Below are 12,621 nucleotides of genomic sequence, written 5' to 3'. Positions count from 1 at the left end.
GATTAACAGTAAAGTTGTGAGTTTATATATCAGTGCAATTATTAAAATAATGTAAAAATTGTGTCTCTGTATTCACTTTTTGTCTTCAAAGTTGCTTTAATTCCTCCAGTTATAGAAGTCAGTGTTTGACTTCATATGATGCTGTCAGGTCAACTTAAATTTTTAATTTCAGTTTCCACTGTTTTAAATGTGTAAAAGCAAAGAAATGAATGTTATATATACATTTTTTTATGTGCTCTTTCAAGTATAGGTGCATAAAATTTCAATAAAAGGCTTGCTATACATAAATTTTTAGAAACCAAGCTTAAATGACATATTTTAATTTTATTCCCAAAGGATCATATCTAATAGTTTTCATTTACAGGACTGTGCAGTATGGCAAAGAAATACTCTCTGGATGATTACCAATGATAGAGAATCATTTGAAAGTTGAAAATAAGCCAATAATGTATAGAGGTCAGCAGGTTCTATGTATCTGAGTTTAAAGTCCTGTATCAGATCAGGTACTGGCATTGTGGTTTCTCATAAAGTATCTGTTTTTATTAGTTTTTTCTAAAATAAATTTTTTTAACATTATTTTGCTAAATTATCAGATGTGCACTGAATTTTTATCATGCAATTTGAATTACTCTTAACTTTTCTCCAGTACTGATATTTGTCTGTAAGGTACATTTAGTTTCTAGATATAAAATAAGTTTTATAAAACTGTTATTTTATCCCCCCATCCCTATTACATCATTATACATGAAAAGGAATTAAAAGACAGACAACATATTTATTAATTTTCTGCATGAACTCTGATTATGATGTTATTTATACCGAGTGGCTACTTTATTAGATACACCTAACTTTAGCCCTCAGAACAGGCTGGAATTGTCATGGTATAGACTCAACATGGTGTCAAAAGCATGCCAAAGGGATGTTGGCCCATGGTGACTCAGTTGTTGCAAATTGGATGGTTGCAGATCTCTACTATGTAGGGCTTATTTCACCACATCCCATAGGTGCTCAATGGATTGAGATCTGGTGATTAGAAGGCTACTGCGGTAGGCTGAATTCACTCTCGTGTTCCTGGAAAAAACGTTTTGTACAATTCTGGCCTTGGTGCATTATCCTACTTGAGGAACCCATTCTGCAGGTACGAAGTGATGCACTTTACTGAAATTTCCAAATAATCTGTGGCATCTGAATGTTGCTCCACTGGTATCAAGGGATTCAATGTGCATCATGAAAATGCCCCCCACACTATTATACTGCCATCACCAGTCTTCACTGTTGACACCTGGAAAGATGAGTCCACAGATTTGTGATATTTTCACCACATCCTGCCATCAGTGTGAAACAGAATGGAACCAGGATTTGTCATCAAACTAGGCATTATTTTTTCAATCCTCTACCTTCCAGTATTGGTGTTTCTGAGCCCACTGAAACTGTACCTTTTTTCTTTGTGCTAATAGGAGTAGAACTGGTTCAGTCATTAGCTGCAATACCCCATCCATGACAAGGTATGATGAGATTTGCATTCTGAAAAGCCTCTTTAGTTACTACTGTTGTATTGGGTTGTTTCTTGACTGACCATAGCCTTTATGTTACCCTGCATAAGCCTTGTCAGCATCTGTTGCCCTCTCACATCAACAAGCTGTTTCTGACCATAGGACTGCTTTTGGCTAAATGTTATTTTAGGAGCAATCTCGATACATCTGAGACATGGTCATACAAAAATCCTAGCATTGTTTCAGTTTCTAAGATAGGTTCTGAAGCTGACTACTGTGCTATGTTCAAAGTCACTTAATTAGCATTAGCATTAGTAGAGGCATTTGATGCAAGAAAGCAAGCTACAAGGGATGGAAGTCTGTTCCACCAACCAACCACACGCTGGCTAAAGGCAAATTTCCGCACGTCTATCCTACATCTGTCTTTGATCAATTTGAATTTATGCCCTCTCAGGTTATTATTCTGAGCAAGAGGAAGAATCCCATCAGCATTGAGCATGCTCAAACTATTCAAGGCTTTATACACCTCTATAAACCGAGTTGCTTCTCGGTTGCCGCATAGAGATTGATGTCATGCATGTACATCATGTGGATGAGGGTGTATATGTATTTCATTCCTTCTTTGAGGTTATATCCATATTTGTTGAGCATGGTGGACAGTGGATCAAGTGCTATACAGAATCACAGTGGACTCAGGCATCTGTCTGAAAGGTTCCTCTCCTGACGGGGATTGGTCTGGTTGTGACGTTCTCAACCTTAATGGTAGTACTTCATTTCGCCATTGTTGCTTCTAGGAAGTTTCTCACTGTCGAATTGACTTTGTAGATCTTTCACATCTCTATCTATGAGGAATGGAGTTGAAGGCCTTGTGGTAATTGATGTAAGCTGTGTAGAGGTTGCGACAATTCTTTTAGGCTTGCTCTATAACTACAGCATCTATGGTTAATTGCTCCTTGCATTCTTTGCTCATCCACTTGCATCCTTTCTGCTATTCAGCCATTATGTTCTGGCTCTCCAAGTGGTCGTGGTCTGATATATTCCTGGGCAGGATCTTGTACATCATTGGGAGACAGGTGATTGGCCTGTATTTTGCCGGATTTCTTGTATCTTCATCTTTAGCCTTCAGATATGTGCTTCCTTGAGTGAGAAACTTCGGGATTGTCTCCGAGTGTCTTATCAATCTGGTGAACTGCTCTGCTAGGTATTTTTGTGTGCAAGTGAGCTTTTTGTACCAGTAAAATTGTGGATGTTATCTATTCCTGGAGTTTACCAGTTGTGGAAATTTCTGATTGACTCTTTTACTTCTTCCTCCCAAATCTCCAACTCTCTCGTCTGTTGTACCTCCTTGATTTTCTTCTTTTTTAGTTCGTCTTCTGCTCAAGTGGTTCGTTTTCGTCTTTCCAAAAACAAACCACCTTCTTCTTTGAGACTCCTGTAGAAGGCTCTTTGGTCCTCATCGAAGATTCAGTTGTTTATTTTCCTCTAAGAGCTCTCTTTGTATCAGTATAGTCTCTTGCTGAGTGCGAGGAGGTTCCGCTTCAGCGTGTCCAAGTAGTCTCCCATTCTCTGATTTTTGGTCTCTTGTTTGCTGTGGATGCTGTCTCTCTCTTGAGGATGCTCTTCACTTTCCCAATCAATTTCTTACTCCTATTGCCCCATTGGTACTGGATCAGTTGGCCTATTGTGACTCTTAATTCTTCTATCTCCTGCTGAAGTCTTCTTTCTCAAGCTGGTGGTACCTACTCTTTTCGGTTCTGTTGCTGCTGGTCTCTCATTTCTTATCAACTAATCCATTACTACTGTGCTATGGCAGCACAGTATACGGCTGTGTGGATGTACTCCATTGTTGTCAAGGTAATGTGATATTATTTGCTGATTGAGGTGGTCCGTGACTCTCCACAGGGTTCTATTGGACCCCCTGCTTTGGTATAACGTGGGTTTTTGTGGAGTCCATTCCTTCGAATTCTGTTAGGGCCTTCTTCTACTCCTGGATACTATGACCTCATCGTCTATTCTGGATACCATGACCTCATCTCTTTCCACTTCAACTGCCGTGGGTTCTATTTCTTCCTGCTCTTCCTCCTCTAGTTCGGTAGTAGTATGTTCTTCCTCATCTGGTTCCGTATTGACTATATTCTTTGTTCTTTGTAGCTGATCGCTCACATCCTGATTGATTTTTTCTAAGAGTGCAGGAGCTATCAGGTTCTTCGTGACAATGGTCCTCCCTTGGTCCGCTGTTCAGTGACCTGAATATAGGGGAATCATTCCAACCATTTGGTATGTAGTCTCGACCTGTACATGTCATATTGGTTATTTTGTAGTATGCTCATGCAATGAACGTATTCATTTCGATGCTCCACTTCACGCATTGGCATTTTCCTCCTTCCTTATTATTATTTTATTATTATTATTATTATTATTATTATTTATACAAATCAGTATGTAACATAATGTGAGCAAGATAAAGAGGACTAAAAGAGGATACCAAATTGCATAAATAAACATGAATGCATTTACTTGTGAATTAGTCATTACATATAAAGAAATAATTGGGAGTGAGGGGACCTGATATTTCAGAACTCCTTTGCTTCCCACTTATACTCCCTAAACATCCAACCATTCCTTACGCCAATTATTTCTTTATCTATAATGATTTTTATCCACAAATAAATGCATTCATGTGTTCAATTTTATCTTCTCTTTTTTAGTTATTGGTTGCTGAGCATTCTGGTTCCTTGACAAAGGGATTGGCTGCTGTTTCTGCCCATCTTTATTCTCACCTCTGTTAAAACTGGACAGTTCTATTGCCATCTCAGATAAAGCTGACCTGCTAGCATCCTACTTTTCTTCTAACTTGTGTATTTGTGATCTTGCTAAACTACCTCCTGCCATTGCCAGTACACTCCATTCAATTCCTCTTGTGGTCTTCCATCAAAAGGATATCAGAAAAATTTTGAATATTCTTGATGCAAAGAAAGCACCAGGTCCTGATGGTATTTCTCCACTTGTTCTCAAAACCTGTATCACCTGAGCTTTCTCCTGTTCTGTCACTTTTTTATTTTTTATTTTTTGCATTTTCTTTTTCAACAGGTGTTTTCCCCTTCTGCTTGGAAATTTGCTGAGGAGAACAGGTCGATTGGATGGGAGGGTTGACAAATCCCTCCCATCCAATTATCATCCTATTGCACTTAATTCTACTCTTTCTTTCTTTTCTTTTTTTTTTTTTATGAAAACCCCAAACATGAGAGATATTAGAACCTATAGTACTTAGTACCATGCTTGTGTTAAAGGTTGAGAAGATGAGAGAAGATATTTGTTGACATTAGACTTGAATTTCTGTAGACTGTAATTTTCAGGAAAGACATATGAAGGAAGATTGTTCCAGAAAACGGCAGTTGAATGGATAAACGAAGATGAAAAGTTCTGTGAGTTTGAAGTCAGACAGTAAATGGATGTTGGCTGGTGGCGGCATGTGTTCAGACTATTTTGAAAGACAGAGCATGAATTATAGAAACCAATTCAGAAGAACAGTGCCCATGGAAGTATCTGTAGAAAAGGCATGCAGCAGAAACAGTACATCTATGAGACAGCGAGTGGAGAGACTCTGTTAGAGATGAATCATTAATTAACCTAACTGCCCTTTTCTGAATGGAATCTAGAAGCCAGAGAGAGGCTTAGGGGGCACCACCCCAGATGTGGGAACAATATTCCATGGTAGGGTGGATTTGCGATTTGTACAGAGTGAACAGCTGTTTTGAAGAAAAGTAACGTCGAAAGCAAAAGAAAAAACCAAGTTTTTTAGATTGAGAGGAAGCAATATTTGTAATGTGCTTGTGCCAAGAGAGATTTGAAGTCAGGGTAATCCACAAAAGAGATATATCATCTTGCCTAGAAATCAGAGTCTCACCAAAGATAAGCATAGGAGCAGAAGAATCCTTTTTGTGAGATATAAGAGCAGTTGTAGCGGTAAATCAATTAAGTTGTCTTAGCCCTGCTGGAGAATTACCTGGAGATCAGCATTTAAGGAATTGGTAGCAAATATTTGAGAAGTTGAAGTTGATTGAGCAGGGCAAGGTTTTTCAAAATGGAAAGTGGAATGCAATGTGCTATCATTGGCAAAACTATGGATAGGATTTCCAGTCAATGGAAGAAGGTCATTAATATACAAGAAGAAAAGAGTGAGGGAAAGAACTGAACCTTGGGGGACACCAGCATTAGTGGAGAAGTTAGAAGACAGAGAGCCATCTACCATCACCCTCAGTGAGCAATCAGAGAATGATTGCTCACTGAGGGTGAGCAATCATTCTCTGATTGCTCACCCTCAAACTGGATAACAAATTACCAAAAACAGTTGGCAAACCATAAGATGGAAGCTTGTTTTGAAGACCTTTGTGTCAAACACGATCGAAATCCTTTGAAACGTCTAGAGCAACTACTTGTGTTTCACCGAACTTTTACATTGAATTTGTCCATAAATGGATAACATAAGCCAATATATCACAAGTGGATCGACACTGACAGAATCCATACTGGCAATTGTTGATCAGACGGAAGGTTTCTAGGTAGTTTAAGAGTTGGTGGTTAAGTGATTTCTCCATTAATTTAGAAAGAGTAGAATTAATTGCAATGGGATGATAATTGTTGGGAGCAATTTGTCACCCTTTTTTAGGAACTGGCTGGATATGAGAAAATTTCCAAGAAGAAGGAAAAACATCTTTGAAATAAGAAATTGAAAAAAATGCGGGAAAAAACAGGAATAAGTTGAGGAGCACAGGTTTTGAGAACAGGTGGAGAAATACCATCATTATCTGCTAGCATCAAGATTCATCAAAATTCTTCTGACATCCTTTTGACAGAAAACCACAGAAGGCATTGAATGGAGTGTGTTGAGAATATTGGGAGGTGTTTTACCAAGATCATTAATACATCAGTTAGAAGAAAAATGGGATGCTAGCAGGTCAGCTTTATCCTTGGCCGAAGTGAAAACAGCACCATCTGGTTTTTACAGAGGTGGGAGCAGAGATGGGCAAAAGTTGCAGCCAATAGCTTTGCCAAGAAACTAGAATGCCCTGCTATCATTAGGGCAAGAAGCAAGTTTTCTACTCTTAGCCTGTTCAAAATCTAGTTTTAACAGTCTAGTTTGTAATCAGAAAATGAAACTGGAGAATTGGAAACAAGCCAATTATGATATGCAACATTCTTCTCCTGAACTGCCTTAACACATTTATTGGAAAACCAAGGTTTAGATAAAGGACGAGATTTTAAAGTGGAGTGTGGGATAAAGGACTCCATTCCTAGAAGACTAATTTCAATGGCATGATCTGAGCAAATATTGACATCAGAAGTTTTGAAACAGTAGTCCGACCATGGAAAAGAAGAAAAGAAATCTTGCAGGTCATCCCATTTTGCATTCTTGTAATGCCAAGCAACACGAGCTTGGGAATAGCCATGAGATAAAGGCTTCATTGGAGAAGAGACAATCACCAAGTTGTGATCTGAGGTACCTAAAGGACCATTCACTTCGGCCGTGTACTTAGAAAGGTTGTTTGTGAGAAAAAGATCAAGCGTGTTGGCTGTATGGTTAGGATTGTCTAGTGTTCTTGTAGGTAAATGAACAATCTGTGCAAGGTCATTAGTAATTCCAAAAGCCTCAGCATCTTGACCAGCTCGGTCGGTGTGACTAGAAAACGGAAGCTGGCTGGAGTTGTGAACATTAAAATCACCAAGGAAAATTACCTGACTGTTAGGAAAGTTGGCCTGGAGAAAGTCAAGTTGCAAAAAGAGGAAGTCGAAGAGCTCCAAGTGATTATTGGAGTTGGGAGAACAGTAGAGACAACAGATGAACCTGATAGAATGAGGTAGAGAGACTTTAAACCAGAGAAGACCGAAAAGAGGAGATTCCAAATTACCAAGTCTCTGACAGGGAATATCGGAACAGACATATGCACAAGTACCACCTTTGAAGCAAAAGGAATCATACAGCAAATAATTTGGGCATCTGAGATGAGCAGTAGTTGAATCAACTGATAACTGAGATTCTGTTAGAAAAAGTGCATGGGGTTTGGCAAACTGCAAGTGGAAATGGACATCGTTTAGATTAGAACTGAGACCACGTATATTTGTGAAATGAACTAGGAAGTGTTTGGGAGATTTAAATCTTTTCGCAGATAAGCTTACGCTATTAGTTTTACAATTCATGATGTATTGAATAGTAAGGAAATGTGGGGGAGAGACATGCTGTATGAAGTAATGAAATTTTCGGATATGGTCCACATAGTAAGAATATACCCGGATCCTTGACATAGTGTGACCTTGACAATGCCCCCCCCCCGCATACACACTATTCAGACTCCCTCAAGTCACTATCCGTCAGAGTAAAAGTAGCAGGATTATATACTAGTTGATCCAGAAGCCTCCTAAAGTGCTACAAACATCGCTTCACAGCTGTACTCTTGACATGTAAGGAAGATTAGATCTTGCCAATCTTCCTTACATGTCAAGGAAGATTGTCTCCACTTAGCTCTGGAGACTGAACATGGGTTCCACCACTTCAAGCCTCCAATAAGCAAAATGGTGGTATTGCACCGGTTGATGAGAGTCATCTACCACCTAGTATTGCTTGGTAACACAAAGGGAGGGCGTTCCTCCATGTGATGTGGGTGCCACACCTCGACCCCTGCTTACGTTGGTTCACACCTAGGTCGTCACACCCACAGTGTGCTTGTGCATGGGGGTTATACCCAGAATTACTAACAGTCCCACTATCATGAAGGTGCAAGCAGAGGATTTGGCTGGAGTAATGCATTAACCACCATAACTCTAGAGTAACTCAACATAAATCTTAAAGGAGAAATGTATTAACCACCATCTCCTAAACTATTAGCATTAGTAGAGGCATATGATGCAAGAAACCAATATTATGCAGCATCAGCCAAAAAAAAAAAAAAAAAACACTTCCACCATATGTCTTTCCTCAATTTGAATTTATGCCCTCTCAGGTGATTATTCTAGGATAGTTCAGGTGATTATTCGAGCAATAGGAAGAATCCCATCAGAATTCAGCATGCTCAAATCATTCAAGGCTTTACACAGCTCTATCAGATCACCTCGCCGGTGCCTAGTCTCCAGACACTGTAATTTGCAAAACTTAAGCCTTTCTTCGTAAGAGCAACACTTTGTTCCATTCACTAAGAGAAAGGGTGCAAGAATTTTTGCTGATGCTGTCGAGGCAGTGTTAGGTGGGTCGGAAAACTGCTAGTTTGGGGGGATACAAGGACTAATAGATTAACAGTAGCCACTGGCAGAGGTGGAAGTGATTCTTGCACTGCTTCTATTGAAATGAGCAGAAGCCTGAAAAACAAGATGCAGGATATTTCAGAGACTGCTGGGAGTCATTGCGGTACAAGTAAACACATGGGTTGTGTTAGGGTAGCTAAGAATAGAAACAGGTGCATGTTTACCTGTGTGTACACCTATGCCAGGAGTTTGGTAAATAAATTTGATGAATTTGAGGTATTGCTCAAAACATCAAAGGCAGATATTGTTGGGATATCAGAGACGTGGTGTCACACAGATATAAGGAACGCGGAACTGGAATTTGGGGAATACAATGTGTATAGAAAGAATAGACAGGACAGGAGGGAAGGAGGGGTTATGCTATTAGTTAAGAAACACATAAAATCCAAGGAAGTGAAGCCAGTCGACATCGATGGACAGGGCAGTGTCGAGTCAGTTTGGTGTGACATAAGCATAGGGAAATCAAAATTGAGAGTAGGAGTGTGCTATAGGCCTAATGACTCTGATGAGTATAATAAGATATTGTACAGGGAAATAGAGTGGGCCAGTAAATCAGAGAGTCTTATAATGGGAGATTTTAATTTCCCAGATATTGACTGGAATTTGTGGGTTGGTCACTCACACACTAGCAAGGCTTTTGTGGATTTATTGGATGATTGTTTTCTACATCAGCATGTTCGTGAGGCAACACGAGGGAGCAATACTCTTGATCTGATTATCAGTAGTGATTCTTCATGCATTAAGAATCTGCAGATAAATGAACCACTAGGTGGCAGTGATCACAGTGTGTTGAAGTGGGATTTACTCAAGGAGGTAACTACCATCAGAAGTAAAGGGGGGGGTTTTTGTTTTCATAAAGGCGACTATGATGGTCTGAGACAGTATTTAAATTCTATACAGTGGGACCAACTGATGATGTTACCAACAGCAAACTCCAAATGGGAAGCATTCAAGGAACTAATCTTGGAAGCTACCAGGCTTTACATACCAACTAAGAAATATTGTTCAAGGTTTAGGCCTAAATGGTTGTCAGATGAACTAATGAGACATGTGGCAGAGAAGAAAAATGCATGGGATACATACAAATTAATGGGTGACTTGGAAGCCTATGATAGATATAAGTTGGTCTGTAACCAAGTCACAAAGGAGATTAGGCAGGCAAAGTCAGACTACGAAAAATCCTTGGCAAAGGATGCAAAGAAAAACAGAAAAGAGTTCTTTACCTATTTAAACTCAAGAAGGAAAGGGATGAATCAGATTGGTCCACTGGACATTGATGGTTCAACTGTTGATTATCCTGCTCAGGTGGCTAACAATCTAAACGAGTATTTGTCATCTACATTCACGCATGAGGAGTTATTCAGGAAGGAGAATGACATAGGTAAAGTAAACATTGGCAGTGAGCTAGATGATTTTGTAATAAATGAGAGGAAAGTGGAGGAGAGATTGTTGAGGATAAACATAAAAAAGGCACCTGGGGTGGATGGGATCTATCCAGTTATATTAAAGGAGGCAGCAAAGGAAGTAAGCAAACCCCTAGCCATAATTATGAGAGCTTCTTTGGACTCAGGGGAGTTACCCATAGACTGGAGATGTGCAAATGTAACCCCAATTCACAAAGGAGGATCAAAGGCTGACACAAGTAATTATAGACCTGTAAGTTTAACTTCTGTTCCAGGTAAATTAATGGAGGCACTGGTTAAAGAAGCACTGCAGGATCATCTAGACAAAACTTCAGTTATAGCTCGGACACAGCATGGTTTTGTTAAGGGGAAGTCTTGCCTGACCAATTTGATTGGATACTATGATGCAGTCACAAAAGAACTGGATGCAGGGAATAACTTTGATATTATATATTTGGATCTTAGAAAGGCTTTTGATACTGTTGCACATGGAAGACTGCTGCACAAATTGGAGCAGTGTGGCATTGGAGGCAAATTGCTGCTATGGATAAGGGGATGGTTGAGTGGCAGAAGACAGAGAGTGGTAATCAATGGACACTGCTCAACGTGGACTAATGTTATTAGTGGAGTTCCTCAGGGTTCAGTGTTGGGTCCGTTGTTGTTTTCGGTGTTTATGAATGATATTGATGATGGTATATCAAGTTTAATGTCCAAGTTTGCAGATGATACAAAGGTTGGCAGGGTTGTTAAGGACACTACTGACGCTATGCTGCTGCAACAGGATCTGGAAAGGTTGAACAGATGGGCTGAGAGGTGGCAAATGAAGTTTAACATTGACAAATGTAAAGTACTACATATGGGAAACAGTAACCCCAGAGCAACGTATCAACTCTGCGGTACTACACTGACAGTGGTGGAGAATGAAAAGGACCTGGGGGTTATTGTGCAGGCAGATATGAAGTTCTCTGAGCAGTGCAGACGAGCTGCAGGAGTAGCTCATGGTGTCTTGTTAATGATGTAGAGGAATTTTTCTAGCAGGGATAAGGAGGTGATTATTCCCTTGTATAAGGCAATGGTTAGGCCACATCTTGAGTACTATACAGGTCTGGAGGCCTCATTTCAAGAAGGATGTAGAGCTGCTGGAACGGGTACAGAGAAGGGCAACAAGATTAGTGAATGGAACAAAGGGTTGCTCTTACGAAGAAAGGCTGAAGATATGCAAATTACAGAGTCTGGAGACAAGGCACCGGCGAGGTGATCTGATAGAGGTGTATAAGGCTTTGAATGGTTTGAGCATGCTCAATGCCAATGGGATTCTTCATCTTGCTCAGAATAATCAGCTCAGAGGGCATAAATTCAAATTGAGGAAGGACGGATGTCGGATAGATGTGCGGAAATTTGTGTTTGGCCAGTGGGTGGTTGGTTGGTGGAACCGACTTCCATCACTTGTTGTTGAAGTTGATAGCCTAAACAAATTTAAGGCTGAACTGGAAAGGTATTTCGAACGAACGGAGGGGTGAAATGGGAGTGTTGTGTTTTTTTGTTGGCTGATGCTGAATAGGCTTGCTTTCTTGCATCATATGCCTCTACTAATGCTAATGCTAATGCTAATCTTGTTGCCCTTCTCTGTACTCGTTCCAGCAGCTCTACATCTTTCTTGAAATGAGGCCTCCAGACCTGTATACAGTACTCTAGGTGTAGCCTGACCATTGCCTTATACAAGGGAATAATCACCTCCTTATCCCTGCTAGAAACATTCCTGTATATCATTGACAATACACCATGAGCTACTCTTGCAGCCCATCTGCACTGCTCAGAGAACTTCATATCTGCCTGCACAACCACCCCCAGGTCCCTTTCATTCTCTACCACTGTCAGTGTAGTACCACAGAGTTGATACGTTGCTCTGGGGTTGCTGTTTCCCATATGTAGTACTTTACATTTGTCAATGTTAAACTTCATTTGCCAACTCTCAGCCCATCTGCTCAACCTTTCCAGATCCTGTTGCAGCAGCATAGTGTTAGTAGTGTCCTTGACAACCCTGCCAACCTTCCATGGGTACCTCCCCTGAGTCCAAGGAAGCTCTCATAATTATGGCTAAGGGTTTGCTTACTTCCTTTGCTGCCTCCATTAATATAACTGGATAGATCCCATCCACCCCAGGTGCCTTTCTTGTCTTTATCTTCAACAATTTCTCCTCCACTTTACTCTCAGTTATTACAAGATTCTCTAGCTTACTGCCAGAGTTGAATACACCCCTGGCATTCCCCTCGCTGAATAACTCCTCATGTGTGAATGTCGATGCAAAATATTCATTTAGTTTGTTAGCTACCTGAGCAGGATCATCAACAGTTGACCCATCGATATCAAGTGGACCATTCTGATTCATCCCCTTCCTTCTAGAGTTTACATAAGTAAAGAACTCTTCT

The sequence above is a fragment of the Mastigoproctus giganteus genome, chromosome 2 (genome assembly GCF_048544385.1).
Source record: "Mastigoproctus giganteus isolate SK-2022 chromosome 2, ASM4854438v1, whole genome shotgun sequence".
Lineage (NCBI taxonomy): Eukaryota > Metazoa > Arthropoda > Arachnida > Uropygi > Thelyphonidae > Mastigoproctus > Mastigoproctus giganteus.
The sequence above is the reverse complement of the archived record's forward strand: the minus strand, read 5'-3'. Positions refer to the sequence as shown.